Here is a 16,702-nt window from a genome sequence, read left to right on the forward strand (position 1 = left end):
GCAGGTCCGGAGGCAGGTGAATTTGCAGACTTGGAAGATGAAGGGTCCGTGGGTGCGTTTCGGGGTGGCTCGTTGGCAGGCGGGGTTCCAGCCGGTGTTGAGTGCATGGAGGGTGGCGGTGTCGTAGTTCAGACGGGTGGGCTGGTGTCGTTGAGGTCCAGGGGTCCTGGTGCTGGGCGTGGTCCAGGTGCGGATGGGCGCAGACGGACTTGCCTTTGGCACGTCTGCTGCGCGCGGCTGCGCAGCGGCCACCAAAAGAGGGGTGGATGCGAGGAGGGGTCAGCTGGGAGGCAGGAGGTGGGAGGATAGGAGATCCAATGGAAGCAGGGGGGCGGGGCTGCACAGGAGGCAAAGGCGGGAAAAACTAGCCCGGTGACGCTCGCGAAAGGAACAGGAGGAGACAAATGGAAATTAGCAGCCAATCACACGGGGTACAGAAAAAAGAAGGGGTGAGGGCAGGCACACGGGGGCACAGAAGGTAAGGTGTACAGGCAGTCAAGGGCGGCGATTGTGCAGGGAAATCGGCGCCGAGCTGGGGTGAGAAACAGCAAAATCAGGAACAGCAGTCAGGAGCAGGCGGAGCTGCAGCGGTGAGGAAGCGACCTACCCAAGGCTCAAGGGTCGCTCAAGGTGGTCATTTAGGTCCACAAGACACAAATTAAAAAGAAAAGGAGTAAAAATACCATGTTTTTTATGGCCCCGGATTGTATAAATCTTGACTGAGTAGGCCCATTTGCTGGACATTTGTAGTTCGACCCACGTCTTTGTATAAAGACTCCTGATAGCAACCAATAGATGTGGCTGAATACCACATGCTGCCAGTTTGGCCCACAGCAAGTTTCTGTCTACTTTTTTGAAGGCTTTGCAAAATCAATAAATGTGCTGTAAAGTAGGTCGGCCTTCCTTTTAGTTGCATTATTGAGTAAGATCGACATACATAGTAGATTGATATTGATGCCCTGCCCCTTTTGAAATCCAGTTTGTGTTTCAAGAATTATTTTATAATGCTGTGCCCAGACTTCCAATTCCTTGAGGAGAATTTTCATGTAACATTTCCCTTCACATCCAAAAGGGGAATTAATTTAAGGTTTAAAGACTTATCCCATGCACCCTTTTCATGGATTGGGACTATGGTTTTACAGAAGGTCATTAATTGTGTTTTAACTGGTTCATCCAAATTGGCTGACTTGGGTGAGTCTTTCATTCCATATTGGAGATCAGCTAACGAGTTGACTCTGGTAAATGGTATACTGTGTCAGGGCAAGTGCTTAGTTGCTCCTCAGACGCCTAGATCTAGAGTGCTCAGTTTAGCACATGAAGGGCATATTGTAATGCAGGCTATGAGATACAGATTTAGAGAAGATGTTAGGGGGCCAGAATGGGACAAAGCAGTGGAGCATTATATAACAGACTGTAACACTTGTGTGTTGAGTGATAAATCATAGGTTACCATACCTTCCCCCATTAAACCAATTTCCAGTAATGGGATACCATGGTGAAAATTAGTATTTCTTGTGGCTGGACCACTGTTAGGGAGTTCTCCCAAGTATGTGCTAGTATTAGTTGACAATATGTCAAAATGGACCTGGATCAAATTTGTTAACAGTGTCAATTCGGGTATCGTCATCGAGTTTTTCCAGAAAGTTTTTATCAGGGAAGGTTTTCCCGAGGAATTAGTAATTAAAAACAGTACCCAGTTACTTATAAAGGGAATAAACAAGTTTTTGGAGAAGAACGGTGTCAAGCACATTAAGACTTCATATACCATCCCTGCAGCAACGGTCTTGTTTAGAGGATGAACTGAATCATTAAAGAACAATCACAATTTGCTTTGGTGAATGGTTTATCTTGGAGGAAAGTAATAACAGATATGTTGTTGGCAATGAGATCTACTCCACACTATAGTACGGAATTCCCCCTTTTTCCCCTATGAAGGGGTTGAGTTGCTGAATCACACATGAATAAAGAGTGGATGATTAGGAGGTGTTTGTATGTGAACAGGGTAAAGAAATACATATGCTCAATGAGGTATATCTTGGTGGAATTGATATTGTGCTGTACCATGTGTGTTTTTTAAAGCTGCTTTCTTAATACACCATGCTACTGATATACCGTAAGTAGGAAATGTTTTGCGCCTCTTACCACTAAATACACCTGAAAGAGACGGTACAGCTCAATAAACAACCATCAGGAAATATGTCAAACATTTTGTTGAATGCCTTTGAGTATTTAACTTTTGACACAATTTTTTTGGGTAACACAGTTGCTTTAAGGCACAGTTACAGGAAGAAGTATTCCAAACTTCAACTAGCATACTGTTTTCATTAAGATTGATTTTAGTTGTGTTGGCTCATCAATAACACAGCAAGCAGCAAGTCTTAACCTTTGCTCCAAATGTCACGTGCTACCAGCATGTGCCTTAGAAAGACCTAATCGATTGGTTTTGGGAGGAAAACTGTAAATGTCAGTTGGTCACTAAAAAACACAACGTGTTTTGCTTAACAAAACAAAATACCTGGAATTTTGAAAAAATAATATAAAGAGTAATTGTGGGTGTCACAGCTTGAAAATTTTAACTGAAACATCACGATAACATTTTTATAATTTTAAATGCCATTTCAGTAATGACTAAGGTTGTGTTTGAAGCTAACTTATCTAGAAAAGCGGACCAAATTCTCGAGTAAGCAGATGAGTCAAACTTTTCCTTTGCAAAAGGACAATTACAGAAACTCTTAAATGTAAGAACGTGAAATATAAAATAGATATTGAGAATTATAGGATTCACCCTGACTAGACACAAACTTTAGCACCGACAATCGTTTTTTATCATTTGTTTAATGTTAAAAAGCTATTAAAAGACTTGAGCACTAAACATAAGAAGTAGATCATGCTTAGCTGGTGCGGATGTTCCTTAACACAGAAGACTGTTGAACTGATGCTGGGAGCACCCACTCGGCCACCTTTCTTGTATCTGATGTTTATGTGAGGGAAGATATCAGTGCTGCTACCCATGCTGTGTGCCTGTGAAATGTTAGTGGAACTTGGTCTGAACAACTTTTCACTATACAAAACATAGAATTATTGGCATTATCAGAAGTAAACTCTGGATGTGCAGGGCACAATATTCAATGGAATGGGAATGTTAGGTACAAGGAGGCGAGTGCAAATGACTCCAGAAGTAGGTATACTGGGTCAGGGATCAAGTGGGTACTAAGAAAGATGCACCATGACGAGAGTTGGGGGTGCATAAGGGGAAAGTGATAAGCAAAGAGCAGTGCAGGATCAGAGTTCAGAGGTCATGGCGTGGGCGAGCAGTTTACTAGGGAGACAGGGTGCACAAGTGTTCAATCTTCCCCTGCTCATGAACTGGCACAGTATGGGCAGCTGCAATGCCTGTGTCCCTCAAAGACACAAAGAAGGAATGCTACACATATATCAGTAGTACATGCTCCCCTCTCATTCAGGATGTGTGCAGTTCTTGCTGTAGTATTACAAGACCCCTCGCACACACTGACCTTGTACGACAGTCGCACTCGGAGTACAAGCAGCCCTTAAACATTTCGAACTTCTAACGCTTGTGCATCAGAAATAAAAGTTTCCCTTGCACACACAGAACATTCTACATACACATGGACATCAGCAGTACAGGCTTCTCTCACATACACAGAGCAGGTACAAAATGGAAATCAGGAGCTCAACTGTATTTTCACACACACAGAAAACAGGTACATCATAGGGACCTGGGGCCCGTAGCTCAAGTACCTCAAGGATGTCACAGGCCTTTGCACTTGCTTTCTGCAACGTCGGGCATTTCCATGTTACATACAGGGTCGCGGTTATTTTCATAGTGCCTTCTGTAGTTCTGAGTGCACAGGAGCACATTTTGTACCAATGAGGTAGCAAGGAGTTTGCCCTCATTTATCTGGGCAAAATGGCCCCAGGCAAGTAAGGGAACTCATTTGCCGCGTGCCCACTCCTTATCATTGAACCAGGTTCATAATCAAACAAGCTGTCAAGAGGCACTCTGGCTCTGCTGCATACAAAGTGATTCACATTTAGTTCTCCATCCAAGGGTGTCACTTGCAAGGGAGTACTGGATCCTTGAGGTCCATCAAGCATGAACACGCAGGCAGGTGCAGACACACACTGCACAGACCTGTAGCTGTGTTGCTCACCGCCCTTTAAACTTCTGCCAGCCCCTGCACATTCAAGTACAGACTGGCAGTTTCAAACTGCAAGTCCATCTTGCAATGCTGGACTGTCCCCAGAGCACACACAAATTTTGCTCTGTGCTGGGAACAGCACATTTGTATTGTAATATGGCACAGGGCTCCAGTCTGCACCAGTCACAGCTTTTGATTGTACACCCAGTTTACACAGGACTATTAGAGTAATAAGACCAAAGAAATGGAACTATACTTGGTCACTCAGAGTAACAGGTACTACATGGGCTTGGGAATGTTTATGTGCGCACACACCCACACACACGCACACACACACACATATAAACACACACTTCTTTCTTCCCTCCAAAGCAAAAATCCCTTACTCATGCTGAACAGCTACATCACTGGCATATGCACTGCAATTATCCTTCAGTTGCATGTCAGAATAACGAGGAAAAAACATTGTAGGTCCAAAGTATTGTGGCTTTTTAATCTTCAAGGTACGTATATGTTAAATTACGAATAGTGAACCTACACTTACCTAAAGAAAATACACTTGTGTGTATAAGGAATAATGCCTCACGCTAAAACTCTAAGTACACTGTTACTTCACAAATACTGACAAGACATAATACCCATCAATTGAGTCTCGTCTGTCGCAACTTCTTTTATTCTAAAAATAAATTATTTTCGAACAGCCAACACATGCTTCGCACTCACTGCGCTTCTTCAGGGCTGTTACAAATATAGAAAAGTACATATGAATACCAACATATTGAATACATCTTATTCATAATACATTTTGAAACCTTGGAAGAGTTGGTTTCATAATCTGAACATCGTATTTTCTACTTGCAGCAGAACTGGTGCATTGTATAAAACATTCTCCAAAATAAAATATGTACATTTTGATCTATGTTAAAGGCAGGAAATTCCACAAATTATTTTTCTTACAATTGTTCTGAGACATAATCAAATAGTTGTAGCCTGTAGTACTTTACTTGGGACAACTGTTTTAACGCAAAGTCTAAAGCAATAATATCACCATGATATAAGGCAAACTTCATTACTGCAGTTTTTTACCTTGTTATAGCTATGATTAGATTTAGACTCAAAAAAGAGATAAGTGGAAATGTACATATTTTGCTTCGTAGAAAATATACCCGTTCTGCTACAAGTAGAAAATGCAATGTTTAGACTATGAAATCAACTCTCCAAGGTTACAATGCATTTAATATGTTGCTATTGTTATGTGCTTTTCTATATTTGTAACAGTCCTAAAGAAGGCAGTGTGTGGCTTTTTGAACATAATTTCTTTTGAGATTAAAAGAAGTAATGACTTAACAGTTGGGTATTTTTATATCTTCTCAGTATTTTTACTTGCACTGCACCTACCTATATATACTTACCTTTGTGATATTTGGACCTTCAATATTTAGGCCTCAATATTTTGGCCACATGATATTCTGCAGTAGATATTTTTGTGGAATGCCATTTTCCTCACCTACATTGAACAGAATTAAACAGGCATGGGCAGTGCTAGCTTATTTACCACACAGAGAACATTTACCACTTGGGAAGCAGCAATGAAACATAAGATAAGCAGAGATCAGCAGAGAACAGTTGTCAAATGGGTATGTGAATGGCAGGCAGGCTTAACACCCACAGCTCACATACCATAGGTATGGTAAATCAGAAGTTCTTCATGCTTCTCTAAAACAAAGGACAGGTACAGTATGGGCAAGAGCAGTTCACTATCTATCCCTCCCCACACTCACCCAGCAGCAGAGCAAGCTTTGTGCACTAAGCCAGCAGAAAAGTAGGATTCAAACACTTATAGAACCGAAGGGAATAATATAGGAAGCAAGAGAGAAAGTAAGTAAGATAGAGAGGGAGAAGGAAAGAGAGAATAACACAGACACCATAAGTGAAAGATACCCCTCACATGAAATATGTAACATAAATGCCAAGCTGACAGAATGCTAGCACTGACTTTTTCAGACATAGGGCCAGACTTACAAAGGCTTTACTTGTATAATGCAGATCCAATGCAAAATACTTTTCATGATTTACAAACCAATGCAAATTGATATTTGTGTTGATTTGTAAGAAAAAGTCAAACTAACCAGCACACAGTGATGCTTTGTGTTACTCTGTGTCACAGGAGAACCCTGTGATGCAGGTCACATGGGTGCACGTGTGTAACCACCCATGGTTTTTGACACATAATCCTGTCTACTGAAAATAGTAGACATGGTTTTGGGCCAAAAAGTAATGCCACTTTGAAGCAGGTGTTATAAAGTAGAAATGCTTTCATTTCTCCTAATGCTTTCCACTATGCATGGGTGCTGTTACAGCACACATCCCACATGGGAAACATATTAAAGTTAGTCTAAGCATAGTATTTTGTACTGAAAGGATACCCTTCCAGTACAAAACCTATACTAGACTCACACACACACACACACCCTCACTCTATGACACAAAGGTGCGTGCATGGCGCTCGGCAGCCTGATTGTATGCCGGCATGCCGTTTGTGCTACCCTGCTTTGTAGAGAGTTTTTACAATCTAGACGTCTTCATTTCCAACAGCTGGTAGCATGTATTTAAGAGCAGTACAAGCTACAGCAGATGCACATAATCTGGTAGTGTCCACTACTACTGATTCCTTATTTTAAAAATTAAAACTTATTAAAAAACAAAAGTATGTCAGAAGGACAATCATAAAGGAGTAGATCTAGACTTCACACATGAACAACCTCAACATAAACTAGATTTGTGTGTATTAGAGCTGCTAAAAAAGTTAAATATATTTAATTTTGTATTCAAATAGTGTTGCATAGTAATTTATGACTGTTCCATACCTTACTAGTGTCTTTGCAACAGCTACATTTTATATTGGAAGAGCAAAGGCCAAAGGACTCACAGTAGGGACAGCACTAAACTATGCAAAAAAGTGATTAATGGAATACTTGAATTCTTGTCAGCCACTGGTAACTAGGTGGCCGCATCCCACTCCATCACTATTCTGCACACATGCCACTTCAGTTTGGGCCCAGCCATATGCAAATCAGTCTTAACCCTGCTCATCTGTGAACAGTCCAGCCTGAACTGACACGCCAGGTCCTCCCTGAATAGGAGCACAAGCAATCCAGGACTGGTTTTGCCCTAGATAGGACTCATCAGTCAGGTATAGCTTGTTTCCAGTGACACAGTATGCACTGGACCAACAACGTCTGAGCATTTTCTCCCCACTTAGGATGACACACTAAAGTATATAAAAAAAGTGATGGATGGACTGCTTGAATTAATCTCAGCCACTGGTAATTACTCGGGCTGCATCTGAGTCAATCTCTATTCTACAAACCGTGCCACCTCAGTTTGGATCTAGCCACCTGCAAATATGTCTTGACCCTACTCCAATGGGAACAGTCCAGCCCAAACGTCAGGCCAGGTCCTCCCTCAAACGGAACACAAGCAACACAGGACCAGTTTCTCCCTAGTTAGGGATCATCGGCCAGGTATTACTAGGTTTTAGTGATACACTGTACACGGTACCCATGTCTGGGCATACCTGTCCCGCTTACACACTAAAGTATACAAAAAGTGATAAATGATGTATACCTTTTTATTTATTTATTTATTTTATTTATTTATAAAGTTTTATATAGCGCGAACTTGACCCTAGAGGGAATCAGAGCGCTTTACATTTAGAACTGTTGCCCAAGCACTGCTTACAAATCGCCATGCTGCTTGAGGAGCACAAGCCAGACGTGCTCTTTTTAACAGAGACATGGCTTACGGCCCAATCCGAGCCCGATATCGTTACAGCCTTACCAGCTAGCTATCAAATTTTTAGACTCGACAGACCAGAAGGGAGGGGGGGTGGGCTGGCCATCATCACAAAAGACCAGTACCACTGCCGCACCACAATATCCACTATCCCTGGCTGTGAGAGTCTGGAATTCTGTATAGAGTTCAACGCCAACCACCCCTTCTCTGGTATGCTGATATATCGCCCCCCTGAGTCTGCAAAACTATTCCTGAGAGCACTACCAGAGATCGTAGCAAAAAGATCCCTATCGGCGGCTAGTTATACAGTATTGGGAGACCTCAATCTGCACTTTAACTCGCCGTCCGACCATTCTGCCAAGGAGTTAATTGATGACCTCGAAGCCCTTCAACTGGCCCAGTTGGTCACAGCCCCAACCCACGAAAAAGGGAACCTTCTCGACCCTATTTTCAGCAATAGTATGGATCTAATAACGGCCCAACCTATCCCCCTTCCGTGGTCAGACCACTACCTGGTGCCATTTACCTGGTCCACTCATAAAACCCCCCAACTATCCCCCCAAACCTCGATGAGAAGAAACTGGAAAAAACTTCCCGGCGACCTTTGGAGGCGTGAGCTAGATGCTACCCGTCCGCCATCCTGCTCAGACCCCAATCTGGCATATGGAAACTATGTTAGCTGGATCACAAATTCTTTAGACTCTCTCCTGCCCCTTCGCAAATCGTCCTCTAAGCGAGCACAGACATCAGCCCCCTGGTTCTCTGACTCGCTGAGAGAGTTAAAACGTCGATGTAGGCAACGGGAGAGAGCCTGGCGTGTAGACTTCCTTCCGGAAAAAAAGGCCGCCTATAGAGGGGCGATCAGAAGCTATAAAGAAGGGATCAAGGCAGCCCAGGCAACTTATTACTCTGACAAAATCTTGGAAGCCAGATCAAAGCCTAAAGAAATTTTTAACATAGTAAAGCAATGCACGAATGCCCTTACTGCTCCCCCTCTAACCAAGACCAAGGAGCAATGTAATGAACTGGCGGAATTTTTTCACGATAAGGTGTTGAACATATATTCCACCTTTCCAGCCATGGTCCTGAATCATGAGGTGCCCGACTCACCCAACTCGGAAAATCTCCCCTGTTTAGGCCTGTCTACTACTGAACCGACTCTTGATCACTTCCCTCTCCTGGACCTTGTCACCTTAGAGAAAGTGGCTCGCCAGGTTAAGTCGGGCTCCCCTCGCGACCCAGCCCCCCCAGAAATCCTGTTGCAGGCAGGCGATGTCATCCTTCCTGTAGTTCTGGAACTGCTAAACTCATCTCTGTCCACTTGCACAGTTCCCACTGCCTGGAAGCAATCCTCTGTACGAGCGCTCTTAAAAAAACCTAATTTGGACCCTGACGATCACTCCAACTATCGCCCCATCTCATTGCTCCCATGGACTGGCAAGGTGCTGGAAAAACACATAAATGCTCTCTTGGTTCAGTTTTTAGAGAATCACTCCCTACTGCACACCTCCCAGACAGGCTTTAGACCTGGCCACGGGACTGAAACCGCCTTGCTAGCAGTTACCGAAGAGTCTCGAAGGATACTGGATCAGGGGAGATCAGTGGCAGTGATCCTCCTTGATCTAAGTGCTGCCTTCGATACGGTCAGCCATGCCACTCTGCTGAACCGTCTCCAGAACATCGGAGTCTCGGGAAACGCACTAAGATGGTTCAGTTCCTTCCTGGCTGACAGATCTTTCCAGATCTTTGATGGCAACACAACATCTACCATCAAGCCTCTCAGCTGTGGAGTTCCGCAGGGCTCATCGCTGAGCCCTGTACTGTTCAACGCCTACATGAAACCGCTGGCTGGGGTAGTAGAACCGTACGGCATTAAAATCGTGTCGTACGCCGACGATACCCAGCTAGTGGTTTCACTGGCCCAAGAGAACGGTGGGCAAGCCTCGGCTGGCCTGCTGAACTGCCTGGAGAGCGTGAGGGAGTGGATGACCAACTCCTCCCTCAAACTGAACGGTGGAAAAACTGAACTTATGCTCCTAGGCCCAGCCTCACCACTACCCTTTTCTTCCCTATGGCCCGCCGGTCTAGGAGCACCCCCTACCCCCAAGGACAGTGTTAAAAGCTTGGGTGTTTGGTTAGACCACAAACTCTCCTTTTCCACTCAGGCCACCAAGTTGTCTGCCACCTGTTTTGGCTTATTAAGAACGCTGAGGAAGGTCCTTCCACTTTTACCTCTAGATGCCAAGAAGGTGGCGGTACAAGGCCTCATCCAGTCCCGTTTAGACTCAAACAACGCCCTATACCTGGGGGCGCCTGAGATGACTCTCCGAAAGCTGCAGGTGGTACAAAACTGTGCAGCACGTACCATACTCCAGCTTCCACGGTCTCAGTCCGTTAGACAGGGACTGAAAAGCCTTCACTGGCTGCCTGTGAGACAGAGAGTGGCATTCAAGGCTCTGTGTATCACACATCGGGCTTTTTGGAAGACTGGATCAGCAATCAACACCAGCCTTGTCACCCCTTACCATCCTAATAGGAACCTCCGGTCTACCGGTGCTTTTCTGGCAGCGGTACCCAGAGTAAAGAGAGCCAGGTCCTGTGGCAGGATGTTCTCACTGAACGCCGCCAAGCTGTGGAATGCCCTCCCCCTTGATCTTCGATCCACACCCGACCTACTCTCATTCCGCAGAAAACTGAAAACCATACTATTTAGGAAGCCCTTCTAGTTCCTCCTGTGCTCCGTCACGTCTCTGTCTAAACTCAGCGCTTGGACGCCCCTGGGCAGCAACTGCGCTCAATAAATCGACAAATAAACAAATAAAAATACATCAGATACAAAAGCATAGTAAGGAACATTACACATAAACAATGTTACAGTAATTCGAAGAGGGGAGGAAGGAATAATAGCGGGGAGACGAGGAGGAACAATGCCCAATATCCGGCTGGGAAGGTGACGGTCAAGGGGGAAAACCAGGGCCAGACTCATAATCCAGACTCCTCATTAGCTGTCAAGCAGCTCCACTGGTCATCAGCCATGTTGCTCAGGTCTCAAAGTTCAGGAAAAGCCAATTTTTTGTTTATTTGATATGCAAAGGTTATATATCGCTATCTAGTCCAGGAAGGTATCAGAGCGCAAAACCAGGGGAACGTTGCATTATAAGGTACATCAAAAGAATTATGAAGTGCTAGCTAGACCCGTAGGTATCAGAGCGCTATAGCAGAGGAAGATTGCGTTACAAATTACATCAGTTACAGTAGCCTAGTAGGTACAGTGAACAAACAACGGGAGGAAGGAATAATAGCTGGGAGACGAGGAGGAAAATGCCCAATGTCCGGCTGGGTAGGTGACGGTCAATGGGGAAAACCAGGGCCAGACTCCTCATTAGCTGTCAAGCAGCTCCACTGGTCATCAGCCATGTTGCTCAGGTCTCAGCGTTCAGGAAAAGCCAATTTTTTGTTTATTTGATATGCAAAGGTTATATATCGCTATCTAGACCCGGAGGTATCAGAGCACATAACATGGGGAATGTTGCATTATAAGATAGATCAAAAGGATTACAAAGCGCTGGCTAGACCCGTAGGTATCAGAGCGCTATAGCAGAGGAAGATTGCGTTACAAATTACATCAGTTACAATGACGTAGAACGGTACAGTAAACAAACAACAAGGTTGAGAGGATTTATAGGAAAAGGAGGTGAGGAAGGAGCCATAGCAGGGAGACGAGGAAGAACTGTGTCCAAAGTCCGGAGAGACAAATAGAGAGCGAAAGGGGAGAGTGGGAGCGAGAGGAGAGAGGACGAGGGGGGAAATGGAAAGGAGATAAAGGGAAGGTCAGCCCAAAGACCGTGTGGGTAAGTGATGACCAGGGAGATAATCCAAGGTCAGTCTCCTCTATAGCTTTCTAGGAAGCTCCAACGGGCATCAGTCAGAAAAATGGAAAGAAAGGAGACAAGGAAAAGGCAGAAACTGCAGAATACGCAGAGGGGGGGAGGGAGAGACATTTAACAACTCGGGGCTTTGGGGTTAGGTAGCCTTTTTTGGATGCTGCAGTCCCCTCTTCAGCCAAGCATCTTCCAAGCTCTCCAGCTGTCTTGGTCATGGTGGCTGATTGGACGTACAGGCAGTGTCCTAGAAACCCCCTTCCGGCAGGGGGGGGCACGAGCTATTCTTCCCTCAGTGGATTAAACCCCAGCCAGGGACCAGGTCCTGTGTGCTCCTAATGATCGTGTTCAGGCCCCAATATGGAATGTCGCATGTGACCCAAGACTCACCACTCCGATGGTGCCCTTCAGTAGACTACTGGGTATCAATACATTTAAATCAGGGGCATCTGATGTTGCTCTATGCACTTAGGCTATCTCGCCCCTCCACATTTTATAAGATTATGTATTGTACATAAGTCAGTATTCATAGAGAAGAGTGGTCTAAAAATCTTCTTCTGATTCCTGAGTCCCTCGCTTGACCTTTTCCTGAATCAGGGGCAGTGGTCTCTTACTGTAATTGTTGTGAGGGAGAGCTGATAGTACCTTCCTTAGATTGAAGTGTGAGTAATAATGAAGTTGGTAGTCTTTTCTTGTTTCCCATTCTTCTAGACCTCTATTCTATTGATGTTATGTGAAACTTAGGAACCTATCTCTGTAGTCCCCTTTCTATGTTTGCTGTTGGAGAGGGTAACTTAGAATACGGCCATTTTGCTTATAGCGAGTAGCTCCACTCATTTCTTCTAATCCTGTTTCTATGTATGTTATGGGAGATTTAGGTCCTATCTCCTTAGACCTCTTTCTATGTGTGTGTGTTAGCGGGTCTCTTATAGCTTGGCCATTTTGCGGACACCAAGGGATTAATGCTCAAATTTTTTGGGGAAAAAAACCAATCTCCCGCCCAAAGCTTGTTGCTCAAGTTCCTCTTCCACCCGCGGTCATCTTGCATCTTAATTAGCCTTTTCGGAATAGCAATTCTTCAGCCTAGACCGGACGTCCTGTGCCGTCTGAGGTGGAGCAGTGCGTGTGTGGAAATAGGTCCACTGTTTCGTTGTGAATCATGTACACTAGCCAGCTAGACTGCCGTTTCCGACATTCCGTATTTGACTGCTGTTGACATTATGTTCTTTTCTTGATCAAATGGAAATTCCTCCAGTGAGTGCGGTTATGGTTAGCATAGGCATTAGATGTCCAATGCCTTTTCAGAATCCACCAACTAAAACCATCCCCCTTTTTTAAATCACTTAGGCTGTTCATTGTCCCCCCCAGTCCTGATGAAGACCCGTGTCTGACGCCCCACGTGCGCTTGTAGAGGGTCGAAACGTCGACGAATCTTTGGATCTGTCATATTAATATCCTGTATTCAAAACTGACATATGTAGTATACAGTGGTATAATTGAAACAGTGCAGACCAAGTTAAATTATTGTTTGTATTCCCCTTGTATATAATCATTGTATAGTTGTTTGGTCACTTTTGCGCCTCCAGCGCTGAGCACTAAATGTCACTATTTGCACTTTTGATCACCTTTTGTACAGCCTATCATGCAACTTATAAAGAGTATTTATGAATGACTATAATTCATAAAATAGTGCATAAATACATAAATGGTGTCGGATTCTGATCTTTGCTTTATATACTACATACATTATGAGTAAGTAAAAGAAATGTTGTACACCCGAAGGAACCAATTGTTATAATATTGATTAACTGCCCAGGTTCTTAGGGATATTGGGTTGACCCCATTTGAGACTTAACGGACCCGTCTCTGATGTGGTCACTCTCCACGAGTGTATCCGTAGCGGGCGTTGCCTCTCTTGCAGCTGGCTGTTCACGGTGCTCTGTCTCCGAAGCGCTTTCCGCGCGGGGTCGCAGTCCAGTCCGCATCAGCTCCTGCTCTGCCCCTCCAGTGTGATTGCTTTTAGGGCCTCTTTGGTCAACTCTCCGGCAACGTCGTTCTGGGGAGGTGGCCGTGTCCACAACCAGGCTGTCTCCTTCCTTTCGGCGACTCGATCTCTCCTTTGGCCGGGCCCTCTGACATCACCACACTGCAGCCCAGGTAGAAGCGAGAAAGCGAAGCGAAGCTCCACGTTGCAGATGCCCGCGCTGACGTCTCCCTTCCTCAGCACTGAATGCTTGTGAGGCTTCGTCTCTCTGGCCGGTCGTCTCGCCCACAGTCGGGCACGAAATTTGACTGACTTCCGGCTTCCCCCGCACTCTTCCTCTAAATCAAAGGGAAGGAGAGCTCTCCCTCACTGCAACTCTCCCCTCCTTACTTTTTGTGGACTTTCTCTTACTCGTGCCTTTGCAAAACTGCCTTTTACATTTGAACAGCAAAGGTGAAGGGATGCTAAGTAAGGAAAACAGACAGTATTTTTACTGCTTCCCAAATGTATGGTCAGTCAGACAAAATAATAATACATACAACATAACTTAACAGATTGAAAAAGAATTAGATGGAACAGTTAGCATAGAGAAACGGGGTGACAATCCTAGGGACATGAGGAAAAGGACTAAAATGTAAATGGGGATACAGTACATAAAGTGAATAGGCCTCAATAGTTTTTAAATAATACTAAAAAATCTTTTTGTTCCTGAATAAAATTATTTGTGACATACAGTGTCCAAAACGGCGAATTAGACTTGTTCACCTAGGGAATCATTTAAAGGTTGGGGGATTAGTGATACCCAAAAAATCTTGCATTTGTCCAGTCCTTCAATTTTACAGCTCCCATGCCTCATTTAAAGGTGGAAAACCTGTTGAATTCCCACTGGCAGAACCTCAGCTGCACAAGTGGCGCACTAGGTCAAAGTGCCACCTGCTCTGCCCTATTTAGGGCCAATCAACGTGAGACTTTCTAAATCCTAGTAGGGTAAAGATCGCTTTCATGTGAAAAGAAAAAGAAAAACAAAGGGAATGCTAACAGAGGCCAAATAAACACAGAACCCATTCAACATACTGTTATGTCTTGAAAAATTCGATAGGTTATTACCATAAAACAGCTACTCCATGAGAGGCACAAGTGTGTTTTGACATTCACTTGGTCAATTAGCCCCGTTTAAGTGCAGGTCAAAGATCAATGGCCAATTTCCCAAATTAAAGAGAACATGTCAAACACTATCTGATGAACCAAATGTAGCAGAGCTAGAATAGGAACTGGTGTTAGTGTGTATGCTAATCTGCATCTATCAAGTAACTAATGATGTTATTACTCAGTCTCTACCTGAAGATACCAGTATCTTGTTTGAGTCTATAGAAGGAGAGGTTCTGCTCACAGACCACTGTTGCATTGTGTAAGAATGCTCTGGAAAAATGATTGAAAAGGAGTTGTAGGAATAACAAAGGAACACACAAACGATTGAAAAGTATCAGTGTAAGCCTGCGAAAAGTTACACCTCTTTTGGCAACTCTCCATCTCAGCTCCCTTCATGTCTAGCAGAGAAAGCAAGAAGAAGAAAGAATTCTGGTTACTCGTACTGGAAGGGAGGTATCCCTAGTAGGCAAACTCACAGGTTCTTGACCATGAAAGGAGTCAGCTCGTGCTGAGGCAACATAACAAGCCTGGTTTGCAGTCGCGGCTGGTGACATTTGAAAGTGGCGGGCGTAAAAGTTGTGGACGGCGCACTACGGCGAGCAAGCGCAGCCAGAAAGCATGAACGCATCAAGGGTGCACCTCGCATTTCTTCACAAGACCCTTCAATTTTCATTAAACTGTATCTGTCACGGCCTGATAAAACACATACTTTTAAAACAACTACCAAAATTCCATTGTCAGCTCTCTGTTCCCAGTGCACAAGGCGATGCTTCACAATGAAAACATTAAACAACCATTAGGCATCCCATTTCCAACAATGTTCACTTAGGGCGCAAAAGGACGTGACAGAAATCCAGATATGAAGGCAAGTCACGAAAAGGAATTTTGTTTCTTTTTGTGACCCGAAAATGTAAAGAATGCATAACACAATCTGTATTACGGTAGAGGTTGGATTACACAATTAGACTATCTCAGGGCTTAAAGTATGTAGCAGATTTTTAGCAAAGGGAGATAAAACCAAAGATAAAAGAAGTGAAACACATATAGTGCCATTTCACGCAGGAATACACAAACTGATAGAAACTGCTCAGAGCTCATTCAACTGCCCTCTTACCAGTTTTGCAAAAATCAAGCCAGTGCGAAAATATTGTTTGGGTATTGAAAATAATAAAACAAAGTCAATAAGCTTAACTTACCTTACCTTCCGCTTCCCGTCTTCAAGTTAGCTCCGACTCCAGACGTCCTGTTGTTGAATTTGTCGTCACGCAGGAAGCCAGGCAACCTCCCTCACCTCCACCACAGCACAGCGCTGTGATTGGTTCAGCCGGCTGCCCCAACACCACGTCATTTCTCTGTATGCTGCAGCATACAGAGAACAGGGAGAGTGGGAGGGGTTACTCGAGGGCAGGGGGGAGCGGCTTGCCCGCTGTTATTAATACAGTTAATACTGTCTGTTTGGACAGCCTCTCAGGCTGCCCAAACAGACAGTATTAACAACAGTGGGGAAAGCCACTCCCCCCTGCCCTCGAGTAACTCTCCCACTCTCTCAAGCAGGAACCAGGAACTTCTGCTTTCTCGCCGTGCGAGAAGGCAGAAACAAATGGTAGTTCTCTACTATTTGTTTCTGCCTTCTCGCACGGCGAGAAAGCAGTGGGGCGGCGCCCAAACGCCCCCATGGAGGATCCGGCACTGCAAAATGATGGATACCTTTTTGCAGAACACGAACCAGT

This window comes from Lissotriton vulgaris, chromosome 10, assembly GCF_964263255.1.
Source record: "Lissotriton vulgaris chromosome 10, aLisVul1.2, whole genome shotgun sequence".
Lineage (NCBI taxonomy): Eukaryota > Metazoa > Chordata > Amphibia > Caudata > Salamandridae > Lissotriton > Lissotriton vulgaris.